Source organism: Trichomycterus rosablanca, unplaced genomic scaffold, assembly GCF_030014385.1.
Source record: "Trichomycterus rosablanca isolate fTriRos1 unplaced genomic scaffold, fTriRos1.hap1 scaffold_332, whole genome shotgun sequence".
Lineage (NCBI taxonomy): Eukaryota > Metazoa > Chordata > Actinopteri > Siluriformes > Trichomycteridae > Trichomycterus > Trichomycterus rosablanca.
In genome coordinates, this window is record NW_026947160.1 from 16,383 (window position 1) to 30,881 (window position 14,499).

General features: G+C 44.3%; 1 pseudogene; it reads right to left on the reverse strand.

Annotated features, from left to right (window-relative positions):
- Nucleotides 1-8,231: 8,231 nt before the first annotated feature.
- On the reverse strand, nucleotides 8,232-11,964 carry LOC134307759 (G-protein coupled receptor family C group 6 member A-like; annotated as a pseudogene).
- Between the last annotated feature and the right edge of the window lie 2,535 nt (nucleotides 11,965-14,499).

Below are 14,499 nucleotides of genomic sequence, written 5' to 3' on the forward strand. Positions count from 1 at the left end.
AAGATACAGTGGGTAGACTTGGATCTCTGTGGCGTACAGAGTAACTTGAGGGTGGAATTTGGGCCCTGGAGGCCGGTGGAGTAGTGTAATCTCCTGGGCTGAATTTATGGGAATGCTGGAAAAGTCTGTCAGCTTCCTGTTTATCTGAAGCAAATGTGGCAGTCAGTCAGAGATCCCTCTGAATTATTGTCCTGGCTGGGAAGCAAAGGTACCGTTTGTAGTGACACTCGTAGTCCCTGAATTCTACCACGATCCTGTCTTGGATTGCAATCATCATTGCTGTTAAAGGAGCTGTCCATTAGTACCTCGGGTGGAGGAGGTGGAAGACTGTCAGCGTCCACTTCCTCAGGCTGTACCGAGAACTCCTTTTCAGGAGGATAATTGTTGTGGTCAGTGGTGGAAACACTTGCCCTGTAGTTAGTTAATGCAGGCAGGAAAGACCCTTCTGCTTCTAAATCTTGCAGACCTGTTGCTGGGCTTGTGGTTGGACGTGTCCTGTACCCCCTGGCTGAAGGTGCAGATAAGTCGTTTGACAGCATTTTTCCCAGGTGGTTCAGGTACAAATACAGGAGGCAAGCGAGGAACTAGGTTAGGTTTAACTGTTACCCTGTTTCCATATTGTGGACTTTGTGCCGTCTTGTTTTTTTTGATGCTCTGACATCTGTCCTGCCTTTGCACCATGTAGTCTATTTTACTGTATAAGCAATCAGCAGACTGTGACCTCCATGTGCCTCTCAAACCAGGATACATAGGTTTACCTGGACAAGGTACAGGGGGGTTATTTACAGTTTGGGGTCGTCTGATGTTTCTATCTTTTCGATAAGTCTGATCAACAGTACTATTGTCTGGCCAGTTATTTTGTAGGCTGAACTGAAGCTGCGCTTTGAGGTCTTTCTGAGACTGAATCGACATATTTTTGGCTTCCAAATTACTATTCATTTCCACTTCATCTTGTACTTCCTCTTTCACATCAGGCGTGTTGTCAGCATGATCATCATCAGCAAAATCTTCATCATTTTTATCCCCTTTATCTTCTCTAAGCTGATCAGGTGAATCTTCAGGATTCTCAGGATGTCCAGTGGAAGAACCAGGTTTGGCTCCAGACCCAGAGCTTTTGCGATGGACGCGAACTCGTGCTGAACCGATCTGGCAGTCGTTGTCTGCACCGATGCCGCTGTCCTCGCTGTGCAGAGAGGAGTCTTCTGGACTGGACTTCCCTAAGCTGGCAGCTTCCACACTAGCCAACACTTGATTCAATTGTTCCTCAGCTGTTCTCTTGGCCTGCCAGTTTTTCCCCCAGCAGTTGTGAGACTGAGCCAAAATATTCAGCTGCTTCCTCTATGGCGGCGTCACCAAGTCCTTTCAGTGAATCTCCAACTTGCTTCATTTCGTCAATGAAGTGTTGGAGCATCTGCGGTAGGTCTGGAGGGGTTTCATCTGAATTCACATCATCTTCTCGGATGTCTGGGTCTATCTGTCGATCCTTTTGTGCCGTCGGCCAGTCGGCCATGTCTTTGCGAAGGTCCAGCAATTGTTCCCCCTGAGTCGTCATTTCCTCTAAGGTCTGGATGATCTCCTCATACTGTAATACTAGTAAATCCACCAAAGGTTGTATAGACAGTTGGGTTTGGGTTGTCTTGTCCAAGAGTCCTAGCAGGGACTCGTATTTGGGGGAATTGGGTTTCAGGTACTTGTAAGCTGTTTGTTGATCAATTGCTGCTCTTTTAAGAAAACCGACACTTTTTCTTTGCCTCTTTTCCTCCTGGCTGTTTTGCTGCCGTTTTTATCCTTCATGTCTGTTGTTTCCTCGGTCAGTAATTCCTCCTGTGAGTTTGTCTCTGGTACATCAACACTTTCATCAGCAGTTGTAGTAGTTTCACATAACACGTCACTGGGTGCAGATATTTTACCTTGGAGTGGTGCAGCACTGCTTTCTTCTTCTGAAACCGCTGGTCCAGTGAGAACTTCACCTGTCTCGGTCCAGCTCTGTACTTCTGTCCTGTTAGACGAGAAGTCACTGCTGCTTTGAAGCTGCAGATCTTTCTGGCTGTGGTTGTAGACTCCAGTACAGAGCTGACCTTTCAAAGGTGAGCATCCCATTTTTTATGAACCAAATGAAAATGATCCGTAGCTTTTTTAAATTAGATTGAGTTAAAGCAAACCTTACTTATCACAGATATTCCACAGTCATCTTCTTAGATTCTCAGTTTCATCCTATGACTCCTGTCTTGGCTCCTTATTATTCCCTGCAAAATCTTTCCTTCAAAAACAAATCAGTATAACCAGAAGTTTCTCATCTGTGCCGTGCCTTCTTCCACTAGTCAAGTGACTAAGAGGATAAAGCAGGATTGGTGATCCTCGCTTCTCGCAGATGGTCACTATAAGGGAATAAGGTGCCCACGTAAGAGCTCCGTTTAATCTCTTCACAGAAGTCAGGTGCCTCGGCGATTATTCCTGATTAAATAAAAATCATCATGGTTATTTAGTACCTGATACAGAAGGCATACCTGGATTATTATCTATTATTAGTATCTATAAAAAATTTCCACTGTTATGCAGATGACACACAGCTATACAAATCAGCCATTTACTTTTTTATTTAATTTTTAAACTGATTATTAAATTTCAATTCAGTAAAATCCCATTAATAAAAATAAAAGCATTTTCACTACTGGTCTTTTGGCTTCCACTATATAGCATATCGTTGCTGTCTGATGAAAAACATAAAGCAGTTTTCACTTTTTTTCATTTCATTTCATTTCCGCCTGTGGTCCCGTCTGGGACATAGGCCGCCGACAAGCTCTCTCCAGGCATCACGGTTCCGGGCGAGTCTCTCCAGCTGTCCCCACGTCTTGCCCATCTGGTTGGCGTCTGCATCCAGGTCTCGGCGCCAGGTATTTCTAGGCCGTCCTCTCTTCCTCTTCCCTTGAGGGTTCCAGGTGAGGGATTGTTTGGTGATGTTTGATGTAGGTTTGCGGAGGGTGTGGCCAATCCATCGCCAGCGTCTCTGAAGGATGTCTTGGTCAACAGGCTGCTGCTTTGTTCGTTGCCACAGTTCTACATTGCTGATCTTGTCGGGCCAGCGGATCTTTAAGATCTTCCTGAGGCAGGTGTTAATAAAGACCTGGATTTTCTTCATGGTGATGGCGGTGGTTCTCCAGGTCTCTGCTCCGTAGAGTAGTACTGGCTTTACTAAGGTGTTGAAGAGCCTGATCTTGGTGGTGATGCTGATCTCGCTGGATCCCCAGATGTTCTTCAGCTGATGGAAGGCTGTTCGTGCTTTACCGATGCGGGTTCTGACGTCTGCATCTGTTCCTCCATGGTTGTCCAGGATGCTGCCGAGATAGGTGAAACTATCCACCTCTTCCAGCGCCTCACCCTGGACTGCGATGGGTGTCTCGTTAGATGCATTGATCTTGAACACCTTGCTCTTCCCTCTGTTGATGCTAAGGCCCAATCTAGCTGAGTTGTCCGCAATGATGCTGGTCTTTTCCTGCATCTGTTGTTGGGTATGGGAGAGGAGAGCCAGATCATCGGCAAAGTCTAGATCGTCCAACTGCTTCCAAAGTGTCCACTGAATGCCGTTACGCTTCTGGTCTGTAGATGTCTTCATGATCCAGTCTATGGCCAGCAGAAACAGGAAGGGCGAGAGTAAGCAGCCTTGCCTCACTCCAGTTCTTACTTCGAAGGCGTTGGTGAGCTGTCTGCCATGCACTATTCTGCAGGTCATTCCTTCATATGACTTCCTGATGATGTTGGTAATCTTCTCTGGCACTCCGTAGTGTCTCAGTAGTCTCCAGAGGGTCTGCCTGTTGACGCTGTCAAACGCCTTCTTGTAGTCGATGAAGTTGACGTAGAGAGGCGAGTTCCATTCTAGGGACTGCTCCAGAATGATGCGCAGGGTTGCGATCTGGTCCGTGCACGATCTTTCCTTACGGAAGCCGGCTTGTTGGTCACGAAGCTGCGGGTCAACAGCGTCTTCCATTCTGTTAAGCAGGATGCGGTTAAACACCTTCCCTGGGATGGACAACAGCGTTATCCCTCGGTAATTGGAGCAAGAACTGAGGTCACCTTTCTTGGGGAGTTTAATGAGGTAGCCTTCTTTCCACTCAGTTGGTTCTTCTTCATCTTCCCAGATTTTACAGAAGAGTGGGTGGAGGAGCTCCACACTGGTCTCGACGTCCGCCTTTAGCGCTTCTGCCGGGATGCTGTCAGGTCCTGCAGACTTGCCGTTCTTCAATTGCTTGAAGGCGCTTCGGATCTCTTCCTTCGTGGGTGCACAGCACCTGATTGGCAGGTCGCTTTCGGCTGGCGGTATCTCCGGTGGGTTTGCAGGAGCTGGCCTGTTAAGTAACTCCTGAAAGTGCTCGATCCACCTCTTCTTCTGTCCTTCTTCGTCTGCTATCGCCTCTCCATTCCTGTTCTTTACTGGCCTCTCTGGCTTGGCAAACTTTCCAGATAGTTTCCTGATGATGGGATACAGGTCCTTGGTGCTGTTCTGATGCGCTGCTTCTTCTGTTTCTATTGCCAGTGACTCTATGTAACTCCGCTTGTCTACTCTGATGCTTTGCTTGACAATTCTATTAGCTTCTGTATATTCTTCTTGTGCTTTTACTTTTGTTGCTCTTGTTCTGCTGTTGTTCACCATTGCTTTCTTTTCTCTTCTTTCTTCTATCTTCTGTAGCGTCTCTGCTGAGATCCATTCCTTGTGTGTGTAAGATTTGAAGCCCAGAACTTCTTGGCATGTTGAAGTCACCGCTTCTTTCACTTTCTGCCACTTCTGTTCTATCGTCTCATCTTCAAGCAGCTCTTCTAGGACCTGGAACTTGTTGGAGAGGGTGACCTTGAACTCGTCTTTCTTCTTGCTGTTTTTCAGCGTAGCGATGTTATAGCGCTGTCGTTGGCTGGACCCCCCTGTCCAGTTCTTCTTCAGTTTCAGCTTCAATCTAGCCACAAGGAGATGATGGTCGGAAGCAACGTCTGCTCCTCGTTTGACGCGTACGTCTTGAAGAGAGCAGCGAAACTTCTTCCCGATGCACACGTGGTCGATCTGGTTTTCCGTCGACAGGTCTGGTGACACCCAAGTCGCCTTGTGTATCCTCCTGTGATGAAAAACACTTCCTCCGATGACCAGGTTACTTGCGGCGCATAGATCGGCAAATCTCTCCCCGTTTTCGTTCATCTCGCCCAGCCCTTGCTGCCCCATGATCTCCTCGTACCCTCGGTTGTCGTTGCCGATCTTGGCGTTGAAGTCACCCATTACGATGACGATGTTCCTCTTTGGTCTGTCTTGTATGGTGGTTGACAGTCTGTTGTAAAAGTTCTCCTTCTCCTCCTCTTCACTGTTGTTCGTCGGGGCGTAGCACTGGATTATGTCCATATTGATCCTCTTCCTCTTTGTATGGAAGGAGGCTGTCATGATCCGTGGTCCGTGCGCCTCCCACCCAATGAGCGCTCTCTGTGCCGACTTGGAAAGCATCAGGGCCACTCCATGGGTGTGTGCGGCTTCTTCCTGCTCGTGTCCCGAGTACAACAGTAACTCGCCGGAAGTCAGTCGCTTCTGCCCGGAGCCAGTCCACCTTGACTCGCTGATTCCTAAGACGGTGAGGTTAAACTTCCTCATCTCTGCGGCCACTTGCGCTGTCTTTCCAGTCTCATACATGGTCCGGACGTTCCATGTAGCGATGGTAGTGGTGGTCCTGGTGGAGACGATGGTCTTCGGCCCGACGGCTTCTAGATGACTCTGGCTTTCACCGTCCGACGTCATACGCCTTCCAGCTGGAGGTCCATCTTCTCCCAGGTCCGTGGTGTCTGTTAGTATTCTTGTTGGCGTTTCTGTAGCTAGGGGTTTTTTTTACAGGGTGGGGTAGCTAGCCCCACGCCCAACCCTCCTCCTTTTGCAGCCGGGCTTGGGACCGTCCTTGGCGGAGTTTTTTTACATGGGTATAAATCTCTGTCTGTCCTTAGCAGCGAATATCAAAATGACCAATAAAAAGATGAAAAATCATTCAATCTCTTTAACGAGTATTTCCATTGGCTGCTAGACCTGTCCATCAAAACCGTGTATCTCCCCCCCCACCCCCCCCCCCCCCACCCCTTGGTACTGCTTTTATTTTTGCTTTATTTTGTGATTATATTGTAACTAATATGTAACTAATAAAGCTCAGTTTGAGTTGAGTTGAAAGATTTGGAACTTGTTTGCTGCGTCCGAGTAGTTCAAGCCTTTAAGGTAAGAATGAAACTTCTGTTTCTTCTTAAAATGAGCACTTTGGTCTCTAAAATACGCTTTTATTTGTCACAATCGTGTGTGAGCTCGCGTTCATATGAGTGGTTCTTATTACATGTTTACTTGAAGATTAGCTTGCATATTGACTAGCCAGCTAACCTTAGCCAGCTAACTTACCAAAAACTAACTAGTTCACTTTATGTTTTGCGTGAACTCAGTCTTTTTCAGACTAGAAACATCTTAGATAAGTTATGTGCAGTGGTAAATGAGCCCTATTGTATCTAAATTGCGTATCTGTGGTTTGTTTGCACCGTTACTGTCAGAGGAAAAAGTTCCTGAAAAGTTGGGTTTTTGGAGATACGTGTTTTTCAACAGACAGCGACGATATGTACAATAAATTCAGAAAATAAATTCAGACCTCTCGAATGTCTCGAAACTTGCTGTTTGGTGTTTGGAGAATTTAAAAAAAGCTAACAAAACGAAAACTGAAGTCTCTTATTCACAAAAGTATTCAGACCCAATACTTTGTAGAAGCCCTTTGGTAGCAATTACACCTGCAAGTTGCACTTGGATATGTCTCAACAAGCTTTGCACACGTGAGTTTGGGTGTAATCTTTGGGAGAGATTACAGGGTTTTTTATTTTAAATTACATCTCGGAAAACTCAAAACGTTTTCACTTAAAAACAGTAAAAAATGATAAATTATATTCTTGCAAAATCAAATTCACATCACAGAGCCTGTAAACGTCAAGGGGTCTGAATACTTTCTGAATTTACTGTATTTGTTTGAACGAGTCTGAAGATGAAACACAGACTGAAATGTTGTTCTTGTAAGAGTTGTTATGTGAGTGTTAGGTTATTTATATTCTGTTTACCTGCAGAGCAGCTTGAGCTCGGCGCTCTTAATGTGATTGAGCTGAAAGATTTAAAGTTGTTTTGCTCTTTTTTTGAGCCCCTGAGATACGTTTATACAATCTGTGTACAACCTGTAAAGATCGTATGTCTGAGATTATGGATGTTACACGTCATAACATTTTGGCCAGTGATCTGATTTTAAGGTCTTAATGTTTGTGACCCCAACATGAACCACCTCAGTGCTTCATCAGCCTTTTATCCCAGTGTGTGCCAGTAAAAATGGCTCATTAACAAATTTATATAAACACTTGAATATTGAATATTGTTAAACATTTACAGCTTTTCTCCAGTTCTCAAAGCATACAGAAGAAACATACAGTGTAAAATGTAGTAAAATGTTTTAATAAAACAGTAAAAAATACAAATACACTCATACCATTCTCACCATTCAGCATTTCATGTAAAATATACTTCATCAGTGAAATATAGAGCATACTGTACATACATGTATAATAAGATTATTAGGTAAAACATTATTTGGCTAATTTTGTTATTACCAGGCGGCACGGTGGCTCAGTGGGTAGCACTGTCACCTCATAGCAAGAAGGTCCTGGGTTCGATTCCCAGGTGGGGCGGTCCGGGTCCTTTCTGTGTGGAGTTTGCATGTTCTCCCAGTGTCTGTGTGGGTTTCCTCCGGGAGCTCCGGTTTCCTCCCACAGTCCAAAAACATGCAGTCAGGTTCATTGTAGACACTGAATTGCCTTGTAGGTGAATGTGTGTGTGTGTGTGCCCTGTGATGGACTGAGTCCCGTCCAGGGTGTTACTGTGTGCCTTGCGCCCATTGAAGAGCTGGGATAGGCTCCAGCACTCCCTGCGACCCTGATTGGATAAGCGGTTAGGAAAATGATTAAATTTTGTTATAACCATCTTAGTAAAAACTACAAACATTCTGGCTTTTATTTTTCTTCAATGAAAACATCCTAAAACCTTCTCTTAACCTTAACACTGAAACAGGGATTAGCTTTCTACACTTCTGTCATTTAGTTTTTTCATTAAATGTTGGCGCTTTATCTTTTCTGCAGGATTTGGTACTATTTTAGGCCGTTTTTTAAACAGCCTGGATAAAATTCCTCCAGATGACATTCTGTGTAGTGAATGAACTTGTAGAGCAAGTACCGCCAGTATGATTACCAAAACTGATCAGAAGTAATTAAAAGTCATTTTGTGAGCTGATTCCTGCTTCTTGCAGCCTTTTACCCCATTTGGTCATTGAAGTCTTCATGCCAAAGTTGGGTTTGTGATGATGCGCTGGGTGAAGGTAACTCTTCTTCAGGACTAAGTCCTGAGTCCTCAGATGTTTCGCTCATGTCATCTTCGGGTTTTGGCTTCGCGTCATCGATCTTTTTCGAGATTATTTTATGCCACTTTGGGAGGACGTGGCAGACGATGACTCCATAGTTGGAGACCATCATGGCAGAGACCTGGATGAGGGTACGCTGATCCGTTTGGGTGATGAAGAGTGGAATTGAACAAAGCCAGACGAACAAATGAAAGAGCATGCTGAAGACTATCGGCTCAGTATTGTCCACTCTTCCTTTGAAGGCTAAGAAGAAGCACGACATGGCTAGAGCCGCAATGTAGACATGCATCGCTCCGACCAGAGAGCCCTGAGTGCACTGACGGATTTTGATAACTGACTCAGATAACTCCTTCTCTTCAACCTTTGGAGAACCGAATATGAACCAGAAGAAAAAAACAAGAACTTGAGCACCAGTCAGTAGAGCGATGATGATATAACGCTTGTTAAACTTACTGAAGAAGCGCTGCCTCTCAGGGCTGATAGACATGATGGCTAAGAACGACACAAAAGCTTTCGTGAGAATGCACGACACACAGAGGGTGAAGGCCAGACCATACATGGCCTGCTGGGCCCTGCAGTGGTGGTCGCTGGGCCAGCCTAAAAAGAGAATCAGACCTCCGAAACTCACCATCAGGCCAAACATCATAATACAAGACAAGACTACGTTGTCCTCGATTATGGAATTGTTCCTGTGTAGAACGAAATAGATCAGCGATGATACCAGTAGCAGGATTCCTATCACTGTTCCAATCAACACCACAATGGAGTACGCTGAGGACCACTCCAAATACTGAATCTCCCACTACAGAACCTGATAGAGAATAAGTTCCCTCTGGACACTTTTGACACTTTACTTCATCTGTGAAGAGAAAAAAGGTGGAAAAGCTACATTAGGAGAACGGCAGTGAAGGTACAGACCAGACGAGTGTTCTTAATAAAATGACCAAAGACAAACAATTGATGTAAAAGTGCAAAATGACAGGAATGTACATGTCAAAGACCGAATGACTGATAAAAAACAGGTTCTGTACAGAGCAGAGGACGTATTTTGACATTTCCAACAGGGATGCTTATAAAGGAACAAAGACTCTGGTTTAAATTTATTACAAATTCAAATCCAGTAAAGTTGAGAAAGTGAAAAATGTTGATTGATGATTTGTTAACCTCCTTTTCATTTTTTTTCTTTCAGCTGATCGCTTATATAGAGGTCTCTACAGCAAATCTGGATGCCCTCCTGAAGCAACCCTTCTATTTGTATTTGGGTTTGTGAGAGTGCACAGACAGGTACTGGTTTTTTCAGCATCGTTTTTTAATCTTACCTTTTATCCACAGAGATCGTTCATGGTTTTCTGAATGACTGAACAAATGTGACAGACTGTAAAGTACAGAGGAAACGCTGTCTGCGTCGAGCTCGCAGCATTCTTAAGGACTCCTCCCATCCTGCACACAGACTGTTTGCCCTCTTGCCCTAGACAAGACCAAGACCAGCAGATTGAGGAACAGCTTTTTCCCCAGAGCTGTCTCCATACTGAACTCTGCCCCTCGTTAACCCGCCACATCTCTCCTCCTGGTAAAGGTTGCGCTACAAACCTTTTCTCATTTGTTCATAATTTCCACCTATATCGTATACATCTGTCTATTATGTTCATTGCACCTTAATCTGTATCACCTTAATTTCAATCTGTATATTATGTCTATAGCACTCCCATCTATACATCATGTTTACAGTACATTCAATAATATATTCACCTGTATATATTGTTCATACCACTGCCCGTATTTTGTAAATAATGTATATCGTAGATACTGTACATCCTGCACTTGCTGCTTATTGCACTTCTGGTTAGATGCTAAACTGCATTTCGTTGCCTTGTACTTGTACATGTGTAATGTTAATAAAGTTGAATCTAATCTAATCAAATCTAAAATCCTTGCCTGATGAAGCTTCCCAAAAAATGACAACCCTCGACCCATCCTTACTTATGACTGAGGCTTTTGTTAATGCTCCATCACCTGTTTTTTACAGGGATCATTTGTCCACATTATTGATACCCTTTTCCGGGCTTGGGATCAGCACTGAAGGTGCACTGATGTGCGTCCTCACAACATCCAGGTTCATGAGCCACCATGCACCATGTATTTGTAAACCATGCCCTGGATTTAAACCCCCTGAGCTGAGGCAGTACTGCTACCAGCAGCGTGGTTACCATCACACCACACCAGCTCACAGGATAAAGCAGTGCATGGTGAAAAATATATTAAAAATAAATAAATCACTGCTTTCTGTTTTGTTTGTTTTTGGTTTATTTATATTTTTCACGTCATGGAGCACATAACTGCACTAAAAAAAATACTCCAGCCGGCAGATCTGCGTAAGAACCGGATCCTTCTGTTTTAGAGGAAATGATTCTACATCCATCCATACTCACCTGACACGTAGTAAAATCCAGCATCACACTTTTTACATTCATAGCAGCAGGTCGAAAGTTCTAATATCCTAAATTCTACAGGCTCGCAGGTCTTTAAACACTTTGAGATGGGCACCTAAGATTTAAAAAAAGGTTTAGTTAAAATACTCAAAGAGGTCTGAACCTACAATTAAAGTCAAAAGTTTACATACTCAGGAGTGATTTGTATATCATGTTACATTCTGACTTTCATCATTTTTGCTTTTTAATTTTCCTTTTCTTTCTATGACTGCCATTCATAAAAATAGGAACGAACGAACTTTAATTTTAACTGTCATAACTTTGTATAGATCTGTATCCTGGCATATTTAACACACAGTTCATGTCGTACAGGTCTGAAGCACTGAACTCAGTCTCACCGTGTTGTTGGACCGTTGGATTTTGCTCTCATTGACCTCCACTTTCCCATTTCTGATGAGGAATCTTCCTACCACGTCAAGCACCCTGTCGTCACCACTCTTCTTCCACATGACGAGGTTGTATCCGTTTTCGAATTCCCCCTTGTCGTTAAAGGAAAGTGTCTGGTTGTCCATGCTAAATTTTATCTGGCGTAGAATGCTTAACAGCTAAACATTATAAAGAGTCATTTGTTACTTGAGTACTTGAGTTTTATTTTAATAATGAGTTTGTTAAACAGCTTCGATGTTGTTAACTGTTTCCCTTTTTGCATCTCGATTTAGAAACGATTCAACGACTACATTTCTCTCATCATAATCTTCAGCACTTTACTGCTGAACCACCTCAGCACCTAATAAGAAAACGTTAAGCGTAAACCACACTTTTCAGTGGACTTGGCTTTGGTGGTGGAGGTGTTACCCTGGAAGTGTTATAAGAACTAGAGAGAGTGAACAGCATTAGGCTCTGTTTTAATACAGTTTGCTTGGTGGTGCAGTTAGCTGCCCCAAAAAGGGGCTGAATTTAAGTTTTTACCGACATAAATAAACAACATTTACCTTCCAAGGAAGAAAGTCTGCGTCTCCAGAACAGGAAGTGTCGCTGCAGTTGAGGAGTTCCCTGATGGCGTTAACGATGGCATACACCGGAACTCTCTGACTGTAAGCAAGGACGGATTAAGGATAGTCTGGGCCCCTTATGAATGATTTGTATTGTATCAATTCATCTGCCAGGCTCATGTTCAGATCTGAAGGATATGCTGCAGCGAGTGAGTTAACCTTTAAAGTGAGCTCACTGTTGGACATATTGTCAGGCATGAAAAGAACATCAAATAGCTCAGTTAAGTGTGTGTATGCATTCAAACTGCTTGAAATTGCTTGTCTTAAATTTAAATAATTGCAAAATTGCTAAATTAATTTGTGTCTCTGCGCTTAAGAGAAATTGAACATAATAATTTTGAAACAATATAAATTCAGAAACATTAAGTAAGGGCCTGAATCGCATATTTGCAACAAAACGTCTCTTATGAAATATGGTAGCTTGCCTGGCAATTTGTAGGTCCCTAGAAAGTCAAGGAGCCATGATAAACGACTTCTATGGAAGTCATGGGCCCCATAGTAGGGGCCCTCGTGATCAAGGGCCCTCTAATGGTATGCCCTGCTCTTCTCTAGGGCCCTCTGGTAGGGGCTCTCATAACCAGGGCCCTCTAAAAATATGCCCCCCTCTTTCCTAGGACCCCTAATAGCCAGAAGTCGAAGTCAGAGCAGTGCCACAACGCCTCATCCATTTTCATAAGGGGCCCAAAAGCATGGCTAGGGCCCCCAAAAGCATGGCTAGGGGCCCCAAAAGCATGGTTAGGGCCCCCAAGAGGCCCTGGGGTCAAAGTCCCTAATAGTCAGAGGATCCTTAAAATGGAGGGCCCTCGGAAATAAAAATATATTGTATCATAAATGTTGATAGGCATCGCAAAATGTTTTGGGCCAGGGCCCCACGCCCTGGTGATGTACGGGAGTGTCCTACCCCAGAGAGCTGCCTTAAGGTCTTAAAAAGCTCGTTCTCGAACTCACGGCCCTGGTCGTGATGCAATTTTAAAGGGAATCCAAAGCGGAGAATAAAATCATTGAATAGCTTTTCTGCTGCGGTCTTCGCTGACTTGTTTTTGGTGGCATACGCGTGAGCAAATCTTGTGAAATGATCTATCACGACAAGTATATATTCAAACCCGCCTTTACTTTGCTCCAAGTGGAGGTAGTCGACTGAGACAAGCTCAAGGGGCAGGCTGGTGGAAATCCTACCCATTGGGGCTCTAACATGAGTCACTGGTTTCTTCTGTTTGATGCATGGACATCTTCTTGTCACGTGAGTCTCAATGTCCTTTTTCATGTAAGGCCAGAAGAATCTTTCACGAGCTAAGGAAAGGACTCTTTCCACACCCACATGGCCCATGTCATCATGGAGGTACCTTAATGCCATGCTTCTGTACTTGGTGGGTAGAACAAGTTGGCAGTGCTGACTGGTTTTACGATAGAGCAGCCCTTTATCAAGGACCAGTTTTCCCCACTCATACAGAAGCTTTCGACTGGAACCATTTACTCTCTGTTTGGCTTCATTTGTAAGTATTTGGTGTGTCTCTTTCAATTTTAGTACTTCCCCAATAGCAGGATCTTCTCTTTGTGCTTTTTCCATTTCATCATGGCTAACAGCCAACAAGGGACTCTGAACACTCTGCTCTGTTGACGTATCCAAAGTGGCCATCCAGGCTATGTCTTTACTTTTGGCCACTTGACTGCCTTCCCATGTTGCATGTATGGCTTCAGGAGACAGCTCTTCTACACAATCTGCCACATACTTGTCGATGTCTAATGGCCAGCGAGACAATGTATCCGCATCAACATTGACGGCACCTGGCCGGTATTTGATGTCAAATCTGAACTCGGAAAGTTCTCCCACCCATCTGTGACCAACTGCATTTAGCTTAGCTGTTCGCATAATGTAGGTCAAGGGATTGTTATCAGTGTATATGGTAAAGTGAGGGGCATAGTAAAGATAGTCCCTGAATTTATCACACACCGCCCACTTCAGTGCAAGGAATTCTAATTTTCCTGAGTGAAAGTGATAGTTCTTTTCTGCAGGTGTAAGTGTTCTGGACCCTCAATTTTCCATTTTGGCACTGATAAAGTACAGCTCCAAGTCCCTGCTCAGAAGCATCAGTATTAAGTACAAAGGGCAACTCAAAATTTGGGTAAGCGAGGACAGGGGGGTTAGTCAGAATGTCAATTAACTTCTCTAGGGCATTTTGGTGCTCCTCTGCCCACTTGACCGGGTCTTTAGAGGGTAACTGAGTTCCTTTCCCTCTGGTCTTACTCATTTTATTTACCCCTGCAGCTGGTGGCTTTGCTTGCAAAAGCTCATAGATGGGTTTGGCAACTCTGGAGAAGTCTTGTATGTAGCTTCTATAATAGCTCAAGAACCCCAGTAATTTCCGTACCTCTCCAACAGTTGCTGGGGCCTTATCCCTAAGTGAAAGTACCGCCTCCAGATCCTTTGGATCGATTCTTACACCATCTGCTGAAACTAGGTGCCCCACGTAGCGGACCTCGCTCTTGAAGAACTCACATTTGGTAGGCCTGAGTTTGACTCCCTGTTCCCGGAGGGCTTTTAGGACTTTCCTTACACCTTATCTGTCTCGCGTGTGT